The 7,220-nt window shown below is 46.8% G+C and overlaps 1 long non-coding RNA gene across 1 annotated transcript in view; it reads right to left on the bottom strand.

Annotated features, from left to right (window-relative positions):
* LOC140630129 (uncharacterized) overlaps positions 1–7,220 on the bottom strand; it is a 35,662-nt gene that overhangs the window by 16,506 nt on the left and 11,936 nt on the right. Inside the window, exon 2 of the long non-coding RNA XR_012027915.1 lies at positions 2,916–3,031. This is a non-coding gene — a long non-coding RNA (uncharacterized lncRNA). The remainder of the gene's footprint in view (positions 1–2,915; positions 3,032–7,220) is intronic.

Genomic DNA, 7,220 nt, shown 5'->3' with positions numbered 1-7,220 from the left:
TCCTACATCAGGTTCCCTGCATAGAGCCTGCTTCTCCCTCTGCCTGTCTCTGCCTCTGTGTGTGTGTGTGTGTGTGTGTGTGTGTATGTGTGTGTGTCTCATGAATAAATAAATAAAATCTTAAAAAAAAAAAAGAGTGGGGAATCTCACACACACACAAAAAGAATTACAGGCCAATATCCCTGACGAACATGGATGCAAAAATTCTCAATAAAATGCAAGTGATTAAAAGAATTATTCACCACAATCAAGTGGGATTTATTCCTGGGCTACAGGGGTGGTTCAATACTCACAAATCAATCAGCATGGTACATCACATTAATAAAAGAAAAGATAAGAACTGTATGATCCTCAACAGATGCAGAAAACATATTTGACCAAATACAGCATCCTTTTTTTTTTTTTAAAGATTTAATTTACTTATTCACGAGAGACACAGAGAGAGGCAGAGACATAAGCAGAAGGAGAAGTAGGCTCCTTGAGGAGACCCTATTGCAGACTCATCCCAGGACCCCAGGATCACGACCTGAGCCGAAGGCAGGTGCTCAACCACTGAGCCACCCAGGTGGCCCACCCCATGGCATCCTTTCTTGATAAAACCTTCAACAGAGTAGGGATAGAGGGAACATACCCCAACATCATAAAGGCCGTATATGAAAGACCCACAGCTATTATCATCATCAATGAGGAAAAACTGAGAGCCTTTCCCCTACAGTTGGGAACAAGACAAGGATGTCCACTCACCATTACTATTTAACATAGTACTGGAAACCTTAGCTTCAGCAATCAGACAACAAAAAGAAACAAAAGACATCCAAATCAGTAAGGAAGAAGTCAAACTTTTGCTATTTGCAGACATGATACTGTACGCAGAAAACCAGAAAGACTCAACCAAAAAATTGCTAGAATACATGAATTCAGCAAAGTTGCAAGATAAAAAATCAATGTTCAGAAATATGTTGCATCTCTACACATCAATAATGAAACAGCAGAAAAGAAATCAAGGAATTGATTCCATCTGCAATTTCATCAAAAACAATAAGATACCTAGGAATAAACCTAACTAAAGAGATAGAAGATCTGTACTCTGAAAACTCCAGAACACTTGTGAAAGAAATTGAAGAGGACACAAAGAAACGGAAAAGCAATCCATGCTCATGGATTGGAAGAACAAACATTGTTAAAATGTCTACAGTACCCAAAGCAATCTACACATTTAATACAATCCCTATCAAAATAACGTCAACATTTTTCACAGAGCTAGAACAAACAATCCTAAAATTTGTATGAAACCACAAAAGACCCCACATAGCCCAAGCAACCCTGAAAGAGCAAACCTGAAGGCATCACAATTCTGGACTTCAAGCTCTACTACAAAAGCTGTAGTCAACAAGACAGTATGGTACTGGCACAAAAACAAACACAGGAATCACTGGAACAGAATAGAGAACTCAGAATGGTGCCCACAACTCTATGATCAACTCATCTTCAACAAAGCAGGAAAGAATATCCAATGGAAAAAGACAGTTTCTTCAATGAATGGTGTTGGAAAAACTGGACAGCAGCAGGCAAAGAATGAAACCAGACCGCTTTTTTACACCACACACAAACAAATTCAAAACGGCCATAAAACCTAAACATGAGACAGGAAACCATCAAAATCCTAGAGGAGAACACAGGCAGCAACCTCTTTGACCCCGGCCATAGAAACTTATTAGACACACTGCCTGAGGCAAGAAAAACAAAAGCAAAAATGAACTATTGGGACTTCATCAAGATAAAACGCTTCTGCAGACTGAAGGAAACAATCAACAAAACTAGAAGGCAACCTACGGAATGGGAGAAGATATTTGCAAATGACGTATCAGACAAAGGGTTAGTCTCCAAAATCTATAAAGAATTTACCAAACTCAACACTCAAAAAACAAATAATCCAGTGAAGAAATGGGCAGAAGACATGAATAGACACTTTTCTGAAAAAGACATCCAGATGGCTAACAGACACATGAAAAGATGCTCAGCATCACTCTATCAAAACCACGATGAGATACCACCTCACACCTGTCAGAATGGCTAAAACGAACAACACATGAAACAACAGGTGTTGGTGAGGATGCAGAGAAAGAGGAACCCTCCTGCATTGTTGATGGGAATGCAAAAAAATAAAAAAAAAATAAAAAGGAATGCAAACTGGTGCAGCCACTCCAGAGAACAGTATGGAATCTTCTCAAAAAGTTAAAAACAGAATTACCCTATGACCTAGCAATTGCACTAATAGGTATTTACCCAAAGGATGCAAAAATACAGATTTGAAGGGACACATGGACCCCAATGTTTATAGTAGCATTATCAACAATAGCCAAACTATTGAGAGAGCCCAAATGTCCATCAACTGATGAATGGATAAAGATGTCACACACACACACACACACACACACACACTAGAATACTACTCAGCCATCAAAAAGGACGAAATCTTGCCATTTGCAACAACGTGGATGGAATTCTGGGTATTATGCTAAGTGAAATAAGCCAGTCAGAGAAAGACAAATACCATGTGATCTCACTCAAATGTGGAACTTAAGAAAGAAAACAGATGAACATATGCAAAGGAGTGGGGAGGAGAGAGGGAGATAAACTATAAGAGATTCTTAACAATTGAGAACGGAGGGTTGATGGAGGAAGGTGGTGGGGGAGAGGCTAGGTGGGTGATGGGGATCCAGGAGGCCACTTGTTGTGATGAGCACTGGGTGTTATATGTAAGTGATAAACCAGTGAATTCTGCTCCAGAAACCAATATTGCATTGTACGATAACTAAGTAAAATGGAAAAAAATAAAAATAAGCCTAAATACACGGTAAAAAAAAATAACACAACAGTGGGAGATCTCTGGGACAAGTCCATAAAAGACTTACTCGGATGTTTTAACCTTAACAATTATTGTCAGTCTGGGTCGAGGGGAATCAGCATTCCCAGAAGGGCAGGCAGCACCTCCGTTTCTCCTGAATTTCAGGATCCACTTGTGCCTTCCCTGGAAAAAAAAGAAAAGGCCACATAGTCCCTGGTAGGTGACACTGGTGCACGCTTGTCCCTCCATTGGACCTGCAACATCCCTGGGTAAATGGCATGCATGTCTGCTGGCTCTTGGGGGCTGCCAGCCAGAAGCCTGCTGCCTCTGCCCTCTGCAGAACTGGGGACCTTACTCAGCTAACACCTCTGAATATTTAGAATTCTTAGTGTTTCCTATTCTAGTCCTTACAAGATGGAGGCCTGAAGCAGCACGTTCATCGGGAGGGAGAACAGCTCAAATGCTTGAGGACCACCAACCGGGACCACCAGCTCACTGGGAAGAGGAGTTGTCTGGCAAGTGAACGGGGAACAGCAGACGCCGTGACTTTCTAGAAGTGCCCTTGAGTTAAGAATGGACTATTACGCTCCCTTTGGGACGCCTGGGTGGCTCAGTGGTTGAGCATCTGCCTTTGACTCAGGGCATGATCCCAGGATCCAGGATCCAGGATCGAGTCCCACATCGGGCTCCCTGCAGGGAGCCTGCTTCTCCCTCTGCCTGTGTCTCTGCCTCTCTCTCTCTCTCTCTCTCTGTCTCTCATGAATAAATAAAAAAAAATCTTTTTTTTTTTTAAAAAAAGAATGGAGTATTAAATACATGTATTTTCAGAGTGAGCATTATTATTGGTTATTGAATCCCCAAGCCAGTTAGAAATCTGAATCAATTTCAAGTCTCTGATGTAGCAGATCCTGGTTACCTGCCCCAAATCCGTGCCTCTCTGCTCCTACTCACAGGCCCTGACTTGGCTCAGGTAAGCCCAGCCTCTTCTGAGTCACAGGCCTCACCAACGCCATCCCGGCCAGCCCCTTCCCTTGCCACCTATCCTTTGGGGCTGGCCAGGCCTCAGTCATCATTCTGGCCAATGAGATGTGTGGGAAAGTCTGCTGGGGCTTCGAGAAGGATTTCCTCACTCCTAACAAGAGGTGCCCAGGAAGGCTGGCCGGAAGAGAGCTGGTAGATAGAAGACATTGTTCAGAGGATGGCCGAGCAGAAATATGGAGAGAACCTAACGCCCCGACATCATCGAGCCCTGGATCCACCCCGCCACCCCATTCCAGCCTCTGGAATTAGGGTTTTGTACAACACTTACTGTTCCAACTACTTAAGTCAGTTTGAGTAGAACTGCTGTCTTACTTGCAAAGGAAGGAATCCTAACAGATATATCCCATGATCTAAGCAATCTAAACATCACAAATTACCTTGGAATTGAAAAAACAACAGCAACAACAACAAAAACAAAAAAGGAAAACCATTTAACAAAAACATCTGTTTCAACGGCAGCAGAAACAGCAGCCCCGTCCTCTCCCTGCACAAATAGATGGAGCAAGGACAGTTTAGGCAGGTGGCCCCTGTTCTGAACCCTCTCCAGTGACCTGGTGGGTGATGTTCCCTGACGGCAGCAGAGAGGAGCGCGCCCGGACCACTTGGACCTTCAATGATGCCTGACAGGACAAAAGCAGTCCTGGTTTCGGATACAGGGTCCTGGGTTTGTGCTTTAGACCTGCACTCCCTTCCTGTCCTCTGACCAGAAATCCCCCTGGACACTAAGGGCTAAATACAGCGGGAGTGAAACTGCTGCAGAGACAGGCTTTCATAATTTCAGAACTTCACAGACAATTTCAAAATAAAATCCAGCCCAAGGGGCTATAACATAAATCTGAATTTTGGAAGAAGCCCGGCACTTCCCCCACCCCCTAAGTGCTTCTCAGAGTAGAGACTGAGGGTGCGGCCCTGATTTAACACTGAGCCCTGCTGCCAGGCAGAGAGAGCCCCCAGCCCAAACCCCCCCTTATGGAAAACAGCCCATCTAACCACCATAGAGCCTTCCACAGGCTTTCCATCTGTACTAACTGAAAAACTCTGGTCCTTAGCCCCTCAATAAGGATCACCGAGCACCTGGGATACTGATGGGGCCCTGCCTTCCCCACTCACCGTTAAGCAACCAGGCCCTGTTAAGACATTTACTTTTCGGAACAAAAGATCAGACAATTAGAAATGTGTCTTCTAATGCCAAGGCCAAATTTCCTGCACACACACAGTAAATCCTCTAGAAACAAATTCATGATTTTCTCTACTAATCCCAAAAGTATTTTTCTCAAGGTGTAAATGTTCCCTGAAGTTGACAGTGAACTAAACCAGCAGGGGGGGAAAAAAAGGCAGGTTACCTGCTTTGTGGGCTGAGGGCCGGCTCCACCTGTCTGACCTGTCGGGCTTGCCACCTGGGGCCAGGCACCAGACTCGGTTGCCAGGGGCTGGGCTCTCTGCCAGCACCTGGCCCCTCCATAGGTGTGCACTCACCTGTGGAGAGGCGCTCCCTCCTCTGTTTGTACCCTGTGATCACCCCCTACTACCACCACCACCACCCGTGCTGGCACATCTTTCCTGAATTGTTTGTATCTAATCTCAAAGCTGGTGGTGAGAAAGAACAAAGAGGAAGGAGGGAAGAGGAGACAGGAAAGACCCGGTTCCCACACCCATCAACAGTTCCTGGGTGACAGTCAGGGAGGTGGAGCTGGGTGGGACCGGGAGCCTGAGCAAGGCCGTCATGGTCATCATTGGGATCAAATTCCAGGGCTGCTCTTTCCCTCTGGGTGGCTATTTTGGGAAGGCAGCTTTACTCCAGCAGACTGGCTACCGCTGACACTGGAATCCGGAAGCCTCAGAGCTCCACCAGGCTCTGGCGCAGGTAAAGGCAGGAAGAACAGCCCCAAAGAGCAAAGGTTCCAGGCACCCTCGAGAAACTCTGCTCTGAGCACACACAGGCTCACCTAGCCTGCCTATCCCCACACCTTCAACAAAGGTGACTGAGCACCTGGGATACTCTCTGGCTTGCAAGAGGGGGTCCTGGCTTGATGTCTGAACCAAGGTGCTGAGGGGCACAGCTGGTGGGGCTGGTGGTCTCGAGTCCACAAGCATCATGGGTCCTTTCCTTGCCATCCGGGACTAGGAGCCCTGGGCAGCCAGACCTAACTTCTCTTCCCTTGCACTCTCCAATGCTCACCAAGTGCAAGTCCATAGTGAGTGTGTGAGCTCCCAGCACAGGTGTGTGGGAAGGAGGCGAGAGGGAGGGGCATCCCAACCACTGCTCAAGTTCAAATTGTGTGCTTTGGAGGTGGCCTAGTAATCCGAACCTCTGGGAGCCACTGCAGAACAGAACGGTAGCATCCAAGAGCTGTGGGCACTACTGAGATCTTCTGATAACTGGGGTTTTCCAGTGCAAGGGCAGATGCTAAGTTTAAAGCCCCTACCAGGAAACCAGAACCCATTTCCCTGAGCAGACAGTGAGGCAGGGAAAGCTGCCCAAGGGAGAAGCAGTGGTGGAGCTCAAGCAGAACCCAACCTCCTTCCTCGGGGGTGACCTCACTCCCCAAAGGAGCAAAGGAAAAGGCTGCCTGGGTCAGGCGAGGCCTCCAACCTCAGAGTTATGTCGGGCCTCAGGGCAACACTGTGCTTTGTGAAGCCGGATCTCAAAGTCAGCTTCTCCCTTACTCTGGTCCCAAGAGGAGCCAGCAAACAGGCCAGCCCTGCTCAAGGGGCCTGATGCACAGCCCTGTGGCATGATCCCGGGTGGGTCCATCCTAGGGCCTGACTCCCTCTTCCTCCTCCTCGCTCTCAAACAGCCAGTCCCAGGTCACAGGCTTTCAGAAAATCCCTCAAGCTCTGGCCAACTTCAGACTGCCCTGGCCCTTAGATCATCTGCTAGTCACTGGGCTAAGACCCAAACTTAGGGAGAGAAATGCTCAGCGATTTCAGAAAACCAAACTGCAAAGGTGCTCACAGTAAAATTGTCGGCAGGAGCTCCCCATGCTCGGAAATACTCTAGGGGAGTGCATATCAAACAGAGCTAAAAATGAAATTGAGGCTTCCTGCCCCCAATATAGGCAGCCAGAATCTTTCAAATTTACATATAAAGTCCCATGATAAGTCATTTGGGATCCCTCAAAGTAGGAAGGCTGCTTGTGGTTACAGCAGGGTGAGTCAAGGAAACAAACAAATGAGGCGGATGAGGTCAGCCTTTTGGAAAAGGAACAAAGAAAAATTGCACCCAAGCGAGAAGCAGCTCATGATGCCCAAGCAGTGGTCATAGGAAGCCCATTTCTGAATCCTGGAGTCTGGTGGGTCTCAATGGGGGGGGGGGGGGTGTCTGTCCCCC

This window comes from Canis lupus, chromosome 3 (assembly GCF_048164855.1).
Source record: "Canis lupus baileyi chromosome 3, mCanLup2.hap1, whole genome shotgun sequence".
Lineage (NCBI taxonomy): Eukaryota > Metazoa > Chordata > Mammalia > Carnivora > Canidae > Canis > Canis lupus.
This window is presented reverse-complemented; position numbering and strand designations above follow the sequence as displayed.